The sequence below is a fragment of the Lithobates pipiens genome, unplaced genomic scaffold, assembly GCF_037356315.1.
Source record: "Lithobates pipiens isolate NorthernLeopardFrog02 unplaced genomic scaffold, aLitPip1_a1.2 Scaffold_22, whole genome shotgun sequence".
Lineage (NCBI taxonomy): Eukaryota > Metazoa > Chordata > Amphibia > Anura > Ranidae > Lithobates > Lithobates pipiens.
Genome location: NW_027507784.1, coordinates 333,809,002 through 333,821,806, shown reverse-complemented (window position 1 = coordinate 333,821,806; position 12,805 = coordinate 333,809,002).

The window sequence follows — 12,805 nt, the reverse complement described above, 5'->3', positions numbered from 1 at the left end:
CAGCGAGCGCGAGATGTACAGTACCCAGTCGCCGAGAACCAGAGCGATAGGATTGTGCTGGAAACATTCTCGCGGGCAGGTGCTGTAGCTACCCTTGCGTCGTATTTGGTCCATCGGACCAGCATACAAATGAACGGGTTTTTCCCGGCGGGATAATTTAAAACATGTTCTATTTCTAAAGTCCGTTGGATTTCTTGGTCGTGTGTACGCGGCATAACTATTTGGCTTTGAGATATTGTTTTGTTAATTGGAATGTTTTCTGTTCTCAATGTTGTTCAGTAAAGTCAGTCCAGTTTCGGCACAAACTCTCCTTTTATTGCTCATTCCCTCTAAGCAATAAATACAGCATATGGGGTTAAGGATGTTTTTGCCATGGGTTAAAGCATATGTCAAGTAAATAAAATAAAAAAAAATGTAGGTTGTCATGTGTTGTCAAAGAGAAAGGTAGGAGCACATTATATTTCTGGCACATCTACAGTTATTTTTTCGTATTTGCAGAATGTTATATCCCTTTAAACATGCCAGAAATATAGTATGCTCCTACCTTTCTCTTTGACATGACAACACATGACAACCTGTCTACTTCATTTCTCATGGATTACAAAGAACAGAAACCTCTCCTCGTCTTCATAAACCCTCTTCATCTCCATATTCATCTCCCAAAGCACCCTTCCCATGTTGAGGGCATTTGGCCTGGTTCAAGGGGGGGGGGGGGGCGCTCTCTTGTCCCCCTGCCCCTCTTTTCCTGTAGCCAGCCAGGTTGCATACTCGGATAAGGGTCTGGTATGGATTTTGGGGGGGACCCCTACGCCATTTTTATTTCACGCAGGGTTCCCCTTAATATCCATACCAGACCTGAAGGCCCTGGTGTGGAGTTTGGGGGGACCCCCACGCATTTCTTTTTTTCATTTTTGGTTCAAGGTTCCCCTTGCCGTTTTTTTCAATGAGTTTTATCTAGTATTGCTGAGACCCGGCAATTCATTACAGCCACAATCAGTTTTAAATGACTTTTATTCCTTTAGAAATGTCATTTTGCTGTGGTACTGTTCTAAACATGGGAAAACTGCGCCACTTTACAGGCATACTATAGACACCCCCCCCAGGAATAATATTTAAAAGAATATTTAATTTTTATTGTTTCACTTTAACCGCTTCAGCCCCGGAAGTATTTAGCCCCCTCCTGACCAGAGCACTTTTTGGGATACAGCACCGTGTCGCTTTAACTGACAATTGCGCGGTCATGCGATATTACAACCAAACAAAATTGACGTCCTTTTTTTCCCACAAACAGAGCTTTCTTTTGATGGTATTTGATCATGTCTGCGTTTTTTTATTTTTTGCGTTATAAACAAAAAAATAGCAACAATGTTGAAAAAAAATTTAAAATTTTTTTACTTTTTGCTATAATAAATATCCCCAGAAAATATATAAAAAATCCAATTTTTTTCTCAGTTTAGGCCGATATGTATATAAAAAAATCGCAATAAGTGTATATTGATTGGTTTGCGCAAAAGTTATAGCATCTACAAAATAGGGGATAGATTTATGGCATTTTTATTATTATTTTTTTTTGTAGTAATGGCGGCGATCTGCAATTTTTATCAGGACTGCGACATTTTGGCGGACTGATCGGACACTTTTGACTATTTTGGGACGATTGTCATTTATACAGCGATCAGTGCTATAAAAATGCACTGATTACTGTATAAATGACACTGCCAGGGAAGGAGTTAAGCACTAGGGGGCGATCAAGGGGTTAAGTGTGTCCTAGGGAGTGATTCTAAATGTGGGGGGGGGGTGGGCTACCACTGACATGACAGCGATCACCTCTCCCGATCACAGGGAGCAGTAGATCCCTGTCAAGTCATAAGGCAGAACGGTGAAATGCCTTATTTACAAAGGCATCACCCCATTCTTCCGCTCCATGACACGATCTATGGACCCCCAACATCGAGTGCCTGGGGGACGTGAGGGCACGGTAACGGAGTACGCGGCACGCGCACTCAGCGCCTCCTCAGCAATCCATCTCCACCAGCTTCCACCCAAACTTACACTGTCCCTGCTGACCTGACCCATTTAACCTGTTCAGATCTGCGCTATAGCCTAATGACGGCTACAGCATGGATCTGCTTTGCCGGGAGGAAGTGTATTGACGTCCTCCCCTTTCAAAGCTGGCCACGCCCCCTGAAGGGGATGCACGGCACGCGCTGTGATCGCCCGAGTCAATGAGACTTGAGTGATCACAGATCCGAGTTAGGGGCCGATCCCAGCCCCTTACCACATGATCAGCTGTCAGCCAATGACAGCTGATCACGTGATGTAAACAGAGGCAGTAAACAGTAAGGCCGCGTACACACGCGGGGACTGTTCGCTCAACTTTGTCCGTCAAACAGTTTCAGCGGACAGTCCGCTCAAAATTAGCATGGACGGACTTGCCCACACACGACGAACGAACAGTCCGCTGAAACCGTGCGCGATGACGTGAACGGCACGTACGACGGGACGAAAAATACGACGTCCTATACACTGCAATGCAAACTTCGGCGTGTAAATCCTTTCTGAGCATGCGCGGAACTTAGTTTGACGAACAAGCCTACACACGAGGGGACTGTTCGCTGAAACAGAGTTTCAGCGGACAGTTTTTCGGAATTTCCGAAAAACTTTGTTCAGCAGACTGTCCGCTGAAACTGTCCGCTGAAAGCCCACACACGAGCGGACTGTCCGCCGAAACACTGTTCAGCGGACAAAGTTGAGCGAACAGTCCCCGCATGTGTACGCGGCCTAACAGTGCCACCTAGCAGTGCTGCCTATCAGTGTCACCTACCAGTGCCCATCACTGCCAGCAATCAGTGCCACCTATCAGTGCCAGCTAAAATAAATAAAAGTAATTTTTTAGATTTCTATCCTCTCGGGTCCCCTTTAAAAATTCTCCCAAGAAAGCAAAATAAAATGAAGGAGAAAGAATCCGAGAGACAAACAAACGCCAAATACCCGTCAAGTAAAACCGCTGACAGCGCTGTCACTTCCAGTGTGACCAGATGCCAGATTATTAGTCGTCTGATTCCACTCCTCCACTGGTTTCTTCAGGCTCCGTGTGAAATTCACAATCGTCTCTGTGAGCTGAAAATCGCAGACACCTAGGAGCAATCTTCTAATTTGGGAATCATTATAAAAAAAAAAAAATCCTTCCCCGGCGCCGGTTTTCACGCTTCTGTCTGCTGTACAGCGGGGCGGCTGACAATCATTTGCATTAAAATAATGTCGGCCTTTTTTTATTTATTTTTTTATTTATTTTTTATTTTTGGGGTGAAATTCTGTCCTCATATCCAGATTTTTATTAAACAACAATGAAGTAAAGACATACTAGATAATTGTGACCAGGGATTTATAACATATCCATTACAATTTTTAAAAACAAATAAATAAACAACACCAATTATAATAATAAAACAATACTACTACTACTAATAGAAGAAATAATAATAACAACAACAATACTATCTAATAATTTATAATAATAACACTAATTTTAATTGAAATTATAATAACAGCAGCCACTTCTGATTGGGAATTGGAAATATTTTTTGATATATATATGACCTATGCATACAAATATAAATACATAAGAAAATAATAATAATAACAATACTAATTAGCAATACTACTAATAATAATTTTAAATAATTAATACTACCACAATACTACCACTAGTATTACTATTTTTACTACTACTATTACTAAAAATAATAATATTTCTAATAATAGAATCATTCTAGAAAAAAAATCCTTCCTCGGCGCCGGTTTTCATGCTTCTGTCTGCTGTACAGCGGGGCGGCTGACAATCATTTGTATTAAAATAATGTTGGCTTTTTTTTTTTTTTTGGGGTGAAATTCTGTCCAATACTACCACTATTATTACTATTTTTACTACTATTATTATTAGAAATAATATTATTAATAATAACAATGCTAATTAATAACACAGCGATACTACTAACACTATTACTTCTAGAAAAATAACAATAATACTATACAATACTACCACTACTAATAATAACAAAAAATATTAACAACAATAACTAATAATACTGCTACCAATACCAATATTAACAGAAAATAATAATAATTTCTACATAATAGCCACTTCTATTTTTATATGTATGACCTATGCATAAAAAATATAAATACATAAGAAAATAATAATAATAACAATACTAATTAGTAATACTACTACTATTACTACTACAAATAATAATGATTGAAAATAATAATAATAGCAAAATGCTAAATAATGCTACAACAATACTACCACTATTGTTACTATTTTTACTACCACTATTGTTAGAAATAATAATAAAAATAATAATAATAACAATGCTAATTAATAACACAGCAATACTACTACTACTATTACTTCCAGAAAAATAACAATAATACTATACAATACTACCAATACTAACAGGGGCGTAACTAGAAATCACAGGGCCCCATAGCAAAATGTTGTATGGGCCCCCCCCCACCAAAAAAAATGAACTAATGCCATTAAACAACAGACTACCACACCCATGTGGCACAGTACCCAGGCAACGGCTTATATTAATTTTGGACAACAAAGTATGCAGTATACTCTATGCAGCCCCTGAAGGGAACACATTGCTGACCTCCAGGCCTTTTAACCAATTTCTGTTCTGTTATATAAAATGAAATAGTTCAACTCACCATAATGCAAAATCAGTGGGATCCCTGAGCGTGTCACTTGCCATCATCGCCTGCCACCAGATGCAGATTGTAACTTGTCACACGTTGCGAAATGTCACCTACCACATGTTGCGGATTGTCACTTGCCAAGTCACCTGCCACACATTATGGATTGTCACTTGCCACGTCCTGGATTGTCACTTGCCACACATTATGGATTGTCACTTGCCACACATTATGGATTGTCACTTGCCACGTCCTGGATTGTCACTTGCCACACATTATGGATTGTCACATGCCACGTCCTGGATTGTCACTTGCCACGTCACTTGCCACACATTATGGATTGTAACTTGCCACGTCCTGGATTGTCACTTGCCACACATTAAGGATTGTCACTTGTCACATCACCTGCTACACATTGCAGATTGTCCACTTGCCACGTCGCCTGCCACCAGATGCAGATTGTCACTTGTCACACGTTGCAGAATGTCACCTGCCACATGTTGAGGATTGTCCACTTGCCAAGTCCCGGATTGTCACTTGCCACATTACCTGCCACACATTACGGATTGTCACTTGCCATGTCCTAGATTGTCACTTGCCACGTCTCGGGTTGTCACTTGCCACGTCACCTGCCACACATTACGGATTGTCACTTGCCACGTCACCTGCCACACATTACGGATTGTCACTTGTCACATCACGGATTTTCACTTGCCACGTCACCTGCCACATGTTACGGATTGTCACTTGCCACATCCAGGTTGTCACTTGCCACGTCACCTGCCACACATTACGGATTGTCACTTGCCACGTCCTAGATTGCCACACATTACAGATTGTCACTTACCACATCCTAGATTGTCACTTGCCACACATTATGGATTGTCACTTGCACGTCCCGGGTTGTCACTTGCCACGTCACCTGCCACACATTACGGATTGTCACGTCACGGATTTTCACTTGCCACGTCACCTGCCACATGTTACAGATTGTCACTTGCCACATCCAGGTTGTCACTTGCCACGTCACCTGCCACACATTACGGATTGTCACTTGCCACGTCCTAGATTGCCACACATTACAGATTGTCACTTACCACATCCTAGATTGTCACTTGCCACACATTATGGATTGTCACTTGCACGTCCCGGGTTGTCACTTGCCACGTTACCTGCCACACATTACGGATTGTCACTTGTCACGTCACGGATTTTCACTTGCCACGTCACCTGCCACATGTTACGGATTGTCACTTGCCACATCCAGGTTGTCACTTGCCATGTCACCTGCCACACGTTACGGATTGTCACTTGCCACGTCTCTGGTTGTCACTTGCCACGTTGCCTGCCACACATTATGGATTGTCATTTGCCACGTCATGGATTTTCACTTTCCACGTCACCTGCCACACGTTACGGATTGTCACTTGCCACGTCCTGGGTTGTCACTTGCCACGTCGCCTGCCACACATTATGGATTGTCACTTGCTCTGCCACTTTCCTGCTGTGTCACAGAGTCAGCCAGCAGATTATCAGTCAGGCAGCAGAGAGATAATGTAATCTCTCTGCTTCCTGGCTGCCTGCACAGTGAGGGGGGAACTGCACTGCAGGGATGAGAGGGCGGCGAGAGATGATGTCATCTCTATGCTCCCTCGCCCGTCAGCTCCCTGATTGGCCAGCCCGCTCACGCCCACTCTCTCACCAGCGGACCGGCCACTCTCATCTGCCTCCCACTATCACCCGCGGAGCCCCCCCGCGGACCCGCGGAGCCCCCCCGCAGACTGCCCGCTCTCACCCGCGGAGCCGCCCGCGGTCCACCCGCGGAGCCGCGGACTACCCGTGGGCCGCCCGCGGACTGCCAGCTCTCACCCGCGGAGACGCCCGCGGACCACCCGCGGAGCCACGGACTGCCCGCGGGCCACCCGCGGAGCCGCCCGCGGGCCACCCGCGGAGCCGCCCGCTATCTCCCGCGGAGCCATAGCGCCTGTCCTCACCGGGCCCCATTTGACTGCGGGCCCCATAGCGCCCGCATGTGCTGCTATGGCGGTAGTTCCGCCACTGAATACTAATACTACTACTACTACTACTACTACTAATAGAAAAAATCTATAATAATAACAAAAATATTAAAAACAATACCTAATAATACAATACTACTACCAATATTAACAGAAATAATAATACTTTCAACATAACAGCCACTTCTGTTTTTATATTTATAACCTATGCATACAAATATAAATACATAAGAAAATAATAATAATAACAATACTAATTAGTAATACTACTACTACTATTACTACTAATAATAATAATGATTGAAAATAATAATAATAGCAAACATACTAAATAATGCTACAACATGCATATTATTAATATTATTATTAGAAATAATAATAACAATGCTAATTAATAACACAGCAATACTACTACTACTATTACTTCTAGAAAAAATAACAATAATATTATACAATACTACCAATACTTCTACTACTACTACTACTACTACTAATAGAAAAAATGTATAATAATAACAAAAATATTAACAACAATAACTAATAATACAATACTACTAATACCAATATTAACAGAAATAATAATAATTTCAATATAACAGCCACTTCTGTTTTTATATTTATGACATATGCGTAAAAAATATAAATACATAAGAATAATAATAATAATAATAATGATACAAATAATGATACTGGCAATAATACTAACAACAATACAAAAGAATAATACAACAGTATTATTACTACTATTACTACTACTAGAAATATTTAATAATATTAATCATAAGGCCTTGAAGAAAGGTTTGTGCAATGCATTTCCAGACCCTGGGAGGTTACGATTTCCTGGTGCTGGACAATGTGTTGCTGAGGCTTCGTTCAGTCAGAGGAAGAGCGGTGGAGAAGGTGGCCGGCTGACCGATACCTTTAGACAATTTTTCAGTCCTCAGCGCCAAGGTCTGATCGGTTCAAGCAACCATCTCCAGCGTCTGAATTACATGGTGCAGGAATATCTAGGGGCAAGAGCAGACTTGGAGACCTTTCCAACAGAGCATCCACTGGGTTACTGGGTCTTGAGGATGGATCACTGGCCAGAACTTGCTCAATATGCAATTGAGCTACTGGCCTGTCCTGCATCCAGTGTGCTTTCTGAACGCACCTTCAGTGCTGCTGAAGGGTCTGTAACGAGAGAGTGTGCCTGTCCACAGACTCTTTTGATAGGCCCACATTCATAAAAATGAATCAGTCTTGGATCAGCAGCTATCAAGCACTTGATTTTGATGTAACCGATTCAATTTGCTTTTGATCTGGGATTCTTTGAAGACTGCTTATGCTGAGCAGGGATGAGCTTCGAGTTCGACTCGAACATTGCCTGTTCGCCTGTTCAGCGAACAGTGAACAATTTGGGCTGTTCGCGGCAAATTCGAACAGCCGGAAAACACCCTGTACAAGTCTATGGGAGAAATCTAAAGTGCTAATTTTAAAGGGTAATATGCAAGTTACTGCCCTAAAAAGTGTTTGGGGACCTGGGTCCTGCCCCAGGGGACATGTATCAATGCAAAAAAAGTGTTTAAAAATTGCCGTTTTTTCAGGAGCAGTGATTTTAATAATGATTAAAGTGAAAGAATAAAAGTGTAATATTCCTTTAAATTTCGTACCTGGGGGGTGTCTATAGTATGCCTGTGAAGGGGCGCATGTTTCCCGTGCTTAGAACTGTCTCTGCACAAAGTGTCATTTCGCAAGGAAAAAAAGTCTTTTAAAATCACTTTGAATTGTCGGCTCCCGTAATACAGAGAACACTCAATGAGTGTTCAGGTCTGGTATGGATATTAAGGGGAAACCCGCGTCAAATAAAAAAAAATTGACGTGGGGGTCCCTCTAAAAATCCATACCAGACCCTTTATCCGAGCACGCAACCTGGCAGGCCGCAGGAAAAGAGGGGGGGCGAGAGAGCGCCCCCCCCCCCTCCTGAACCGTATCAGGCCACATGCCCTCAACATTGGGAGGATGCTTTGGGGGTCTGTGACCCCTCAAAGCACCATGTTCCCATGTTGATGGGGACAAGGGCCTCATCCCCACAACCCTGGCCGGTGGTTGTGGGGGGTCTGTGGGCGGGGGGCTTATCAGAATCTGGAAGCCCCTTTTAACAAGGGACCCCCAGATCCCACCCCCCCTGTTTGAAATGGTAAGGGGGTACAAAAGTACCCCTACCATTTCACAAAGAAAGTGTAAAAAATGGTTAAATAAGACAAACACACTTTTGAAAAATTCCTTTATTAAAAATAAAAAAAATAAAAAAAAGATTCCAGCAGTGCTAATCCACTCTTGCTATCCAGCGATGGATGATCATCTCTCCTCCGGGGTCCAGCGAGGGCTGATCTGATCCAGCGACGGGTGATTTTCAGTCTAGCGCTGTCCATACATGCATCCGTCTTCTGTCTCCACTGAGAAGACACTGCGGGGATCCCAGCGCCTGACGTTTCTTATATTAGGAGGGCGGGGCCACCGTCACCTGACCCCGCCCCCTCTGATGCTGGTGAGGGAAGCCAGGGGTTCCCCATGACGTATGGGTGACCCCACCCCCCTCTGATGTAACGGAAACCTGCGTTACACTTTTTAGGACAGTAACTTGCATATTACCCTTTAAAATGAGCACTTTAGATTGTGAACGTTCGAGTCCCATAGACTTTAATAGGGTTCTAAAGTTCACACGAAGTTTAGGTCTGTTCGCAGGTTCTGGTGCGAACCGAACAGGGGGGTGTTCGGCTCATCCTTAATGCTGACTATCCTATTCCTCCACAATCTTGATGATGCTAGCTTCCAACAATATTTTTGGTTTAGGGCACCACCACTGCCTAAGGCTCAATTTTTCTGCCCCTGTTTAGCAGGGGCATGTAATTACAATTTTTGATCTAATATTTCACAGCAGGGCCCGTTCCTCTGCCCAACAAGAGTAACTGTGAGGAGTAACTGTGAGGACTTAAGCCCTGTACACACGGTCGGAAATTTCCACAACCAAATCCGTCGGATTTTGCGCGTCGGATTTTGTCCTTCGGATCTTGTCCGAAACTGTTGCATACACACGGTCGGACAAAGTTGGGGAAAAATCCGATCTTTCAGAACGTGATGACGTAATTTCGTTACGATGGGACTACATTCAGGCTAGTAGCCAATAGCTTTGATGTAGGAATTTGATCTGAGCATGCGTGGCACTTGGTCCGATCAAAATTCTGTACACATGATCGGAGTATGTCCGACCGGCCCAGTTGGTCGGGAAATATTTCCAACATGTTGGAAAATTTGGTCCGACGGATATTCAGACGGAATCAGTCCGATGCATACCACACACAGTCGGATTATCCGACGACACGGTCCGATAGGACACATTCCGACGGATTCTCCGACCGTGTGTACAAGGGCTAACAGTGTTGTGGCACCATCACCACCAAAGGCCAAATTTTTCTGCCCCTGCCCCAGCAGCAGAAAAAAAAGGACAAGCATGCCCCACGGCCATCTGCAGAGGGTGCCACATGTCCACGACCAGCACTGTTGACTGTAGACACAGAGCCTGCTTGTATCTGTGTACTGTGTACACCACCAGAAAATTAATACCAACTGCACTAGGGTTGCACTGTATTGTGTAACGTGTACACCACCAGAAAAGTAGTAGAAACTGGACCATGGTTGCACTGTATACACTGCTGCAGAGTGTATATATATGTATATATATATATATATATATATACCAAATACACTGCCTGAAGTAGATTAGAAATAGTACACCATGTAATGAACTGTAGAATGTAGATCTCTAGGCTACACTGACTGGGTGCAGAGTGTATATATATATATATATATATATATATATATATATATATATATATATATATATATATAGAAAGGCCAGTATGGTGGCCTGAAATTATGGGAGGAGCCCGGTGGAGTATATAACCAGCCCGTTCGCCTATCTTCCTCGTCGGTTCCGGTGCGCGATACCTGATACGTCAGATATCAAGGGCCGACTATCCTAGACCAGAAGCAGTGAGCCCGTTCGTGAGTTCCCGCGTTATTCGTCTCCGTCTTGACCGTCTTCCCGTTCATCAGCATCCGTGGGTTTCGCCGTCGGAGTGTCATCTTACCCATCGAATTTGTCGTTCACGTCGGGCCGGCGGTCACAGGTAGGGCTTCGGCCCCCCCTTTTTTCAGTTCATGTATTACAATGTCCCATCAACATTCCCTGAACTCACGAACCGCTCGAATGTTTTACTGTGGCTCTCGTACTCATGTCACTGTTTCTACTTTCGATGTAGTCGTTATCACCTTCGGTCGATCACGCCACGTCAGGCGATTCATTCGCAGGTACGACATTCGAAACCGTTCGACTCCCCGAGCATTTCTATTAGCATCGGTCGAATCGTTCGACTCACAGCCGACTGCTTGTTACGACAAAGCAAGCAGTCCGCACGTGTCGGTAGGTCTGCTCCAGTTCGAATATAGCTCATCATTCATGCAGTTGTGTTATGTATCTCATTTCATCTCATTTCAAAGTCATTTCAGTCCCACTCATTTCTACCGTTTCAAATCATTTCTGTCACTAGCCGCGCTCCGGCGCGAATCCTGTCGCACCTCTGGTGCACCGATTCGCTTTGAAGTGCCCCAGGGTTCGGCCTCATTTCTGTACATGCTCCAGAGACTGAATCACTCGCAGGTTCACGCACGGTCCCTGATTCTAGTCTTTGTCATGGCATACCATTTCTGTCACTTATTACGCTCCAATTCGAATCCTGTCGCATTCTTCTATGCACCGATTCGTCCTGGTGTGCCCAGCTGCTACGCCTCATTTCGGTACATGCTCCAGAGACGGATTCTTTTTTCGTAACCTGCAGTCCAGTCGTTGAATCCTGTCTCTGTCATGGGATATCATTTCTGTCACTTATTACACTCCAATTCGAATCCTGTCGCATTCTTTTATGCACCGATTCGTTCTGGTGTGCCCAGCTGCTACGCCTCATTTCAGTACATGCTCCAGAGACGGATTCTTTGTTGTAACCATCAGTCCAGTCGTTGAATCTTGTCTCTGTCATGGCATATCATTTCTGTCACTTATTACGCTCCAATTCGAATCCTGTCGCATTCCTTATGCACCGATTCGTTCTGGTGTGCCCAGCTGCTACGCCTCATTTCAGTACATGCTCCAGAGACGGATTCTTTGTTGTAACCATCAGTCCAGTCGTTGAATCTTATCTCTGTCATGGCATATCATTTCTGTCACTTATTACGCTCCGATTCGAATCCTGTTGCATTTATTTATGCACCGATTCGTTCCGGTGCGCCCAGCTGTTACGCCTCATTTCAGTACATGCTCCAAGGACAGGATTCATCTGTTTGGTTCAAGGGCTCGTCCTCTGATTCTTGTCTTTGTCATGGGTTTCATTTCATTTCACCTATCACGCTCCGGTACGAATAGTCACATCTGTGTACCAAATTCGTCTCGGCGTGCCCCAGGAATGGCCTCATTTCAGTACATGCTCCAAGGACAGGATTCATCTGTTTGGTTCAAGGGCTCGTCCTCTGATTCTTGTCTTTGTCATGGGTTTTCATTTCATTTCACCTATCACGTTCCGGTTCGAATAGTCACATCTGTGTACCAAATTCGTCTCGGCGTGCCCCAGGAATGGCCTCATTTCAGTACATGCTCCAGAATCCGTTTCGTGCTCGGTCGCAAGTTGTGGCATGGCGATCCGGGTCTCTGTCATGGCAGGTTCTCTCATTTCACTGTCACATGCCGCTCCCCGGTTTGGGTCCAGTTGATTTTTCAAGGTTTGGATGCCTACCAGGGGGCCTTGCTCCTCGGCCTCATTTCATTATAAAGTTGCCTCAAAAGGGAAGAACACAGCTTCGTTTAGGCGTGTCTCATTGTTTTTCTCCACATACAAGCGTAGACTTCGTGCAATCGTCGTAAATACACATCCAAGCGTAGACTTCTTGCAATCGTTGCAAGCACGCATCCAGCTATAGACTAATCGCAATCATTGCAAGCACACATTCGAGCATAGACCTCTCGCACTCATTGCAAGCACGCATTCGAG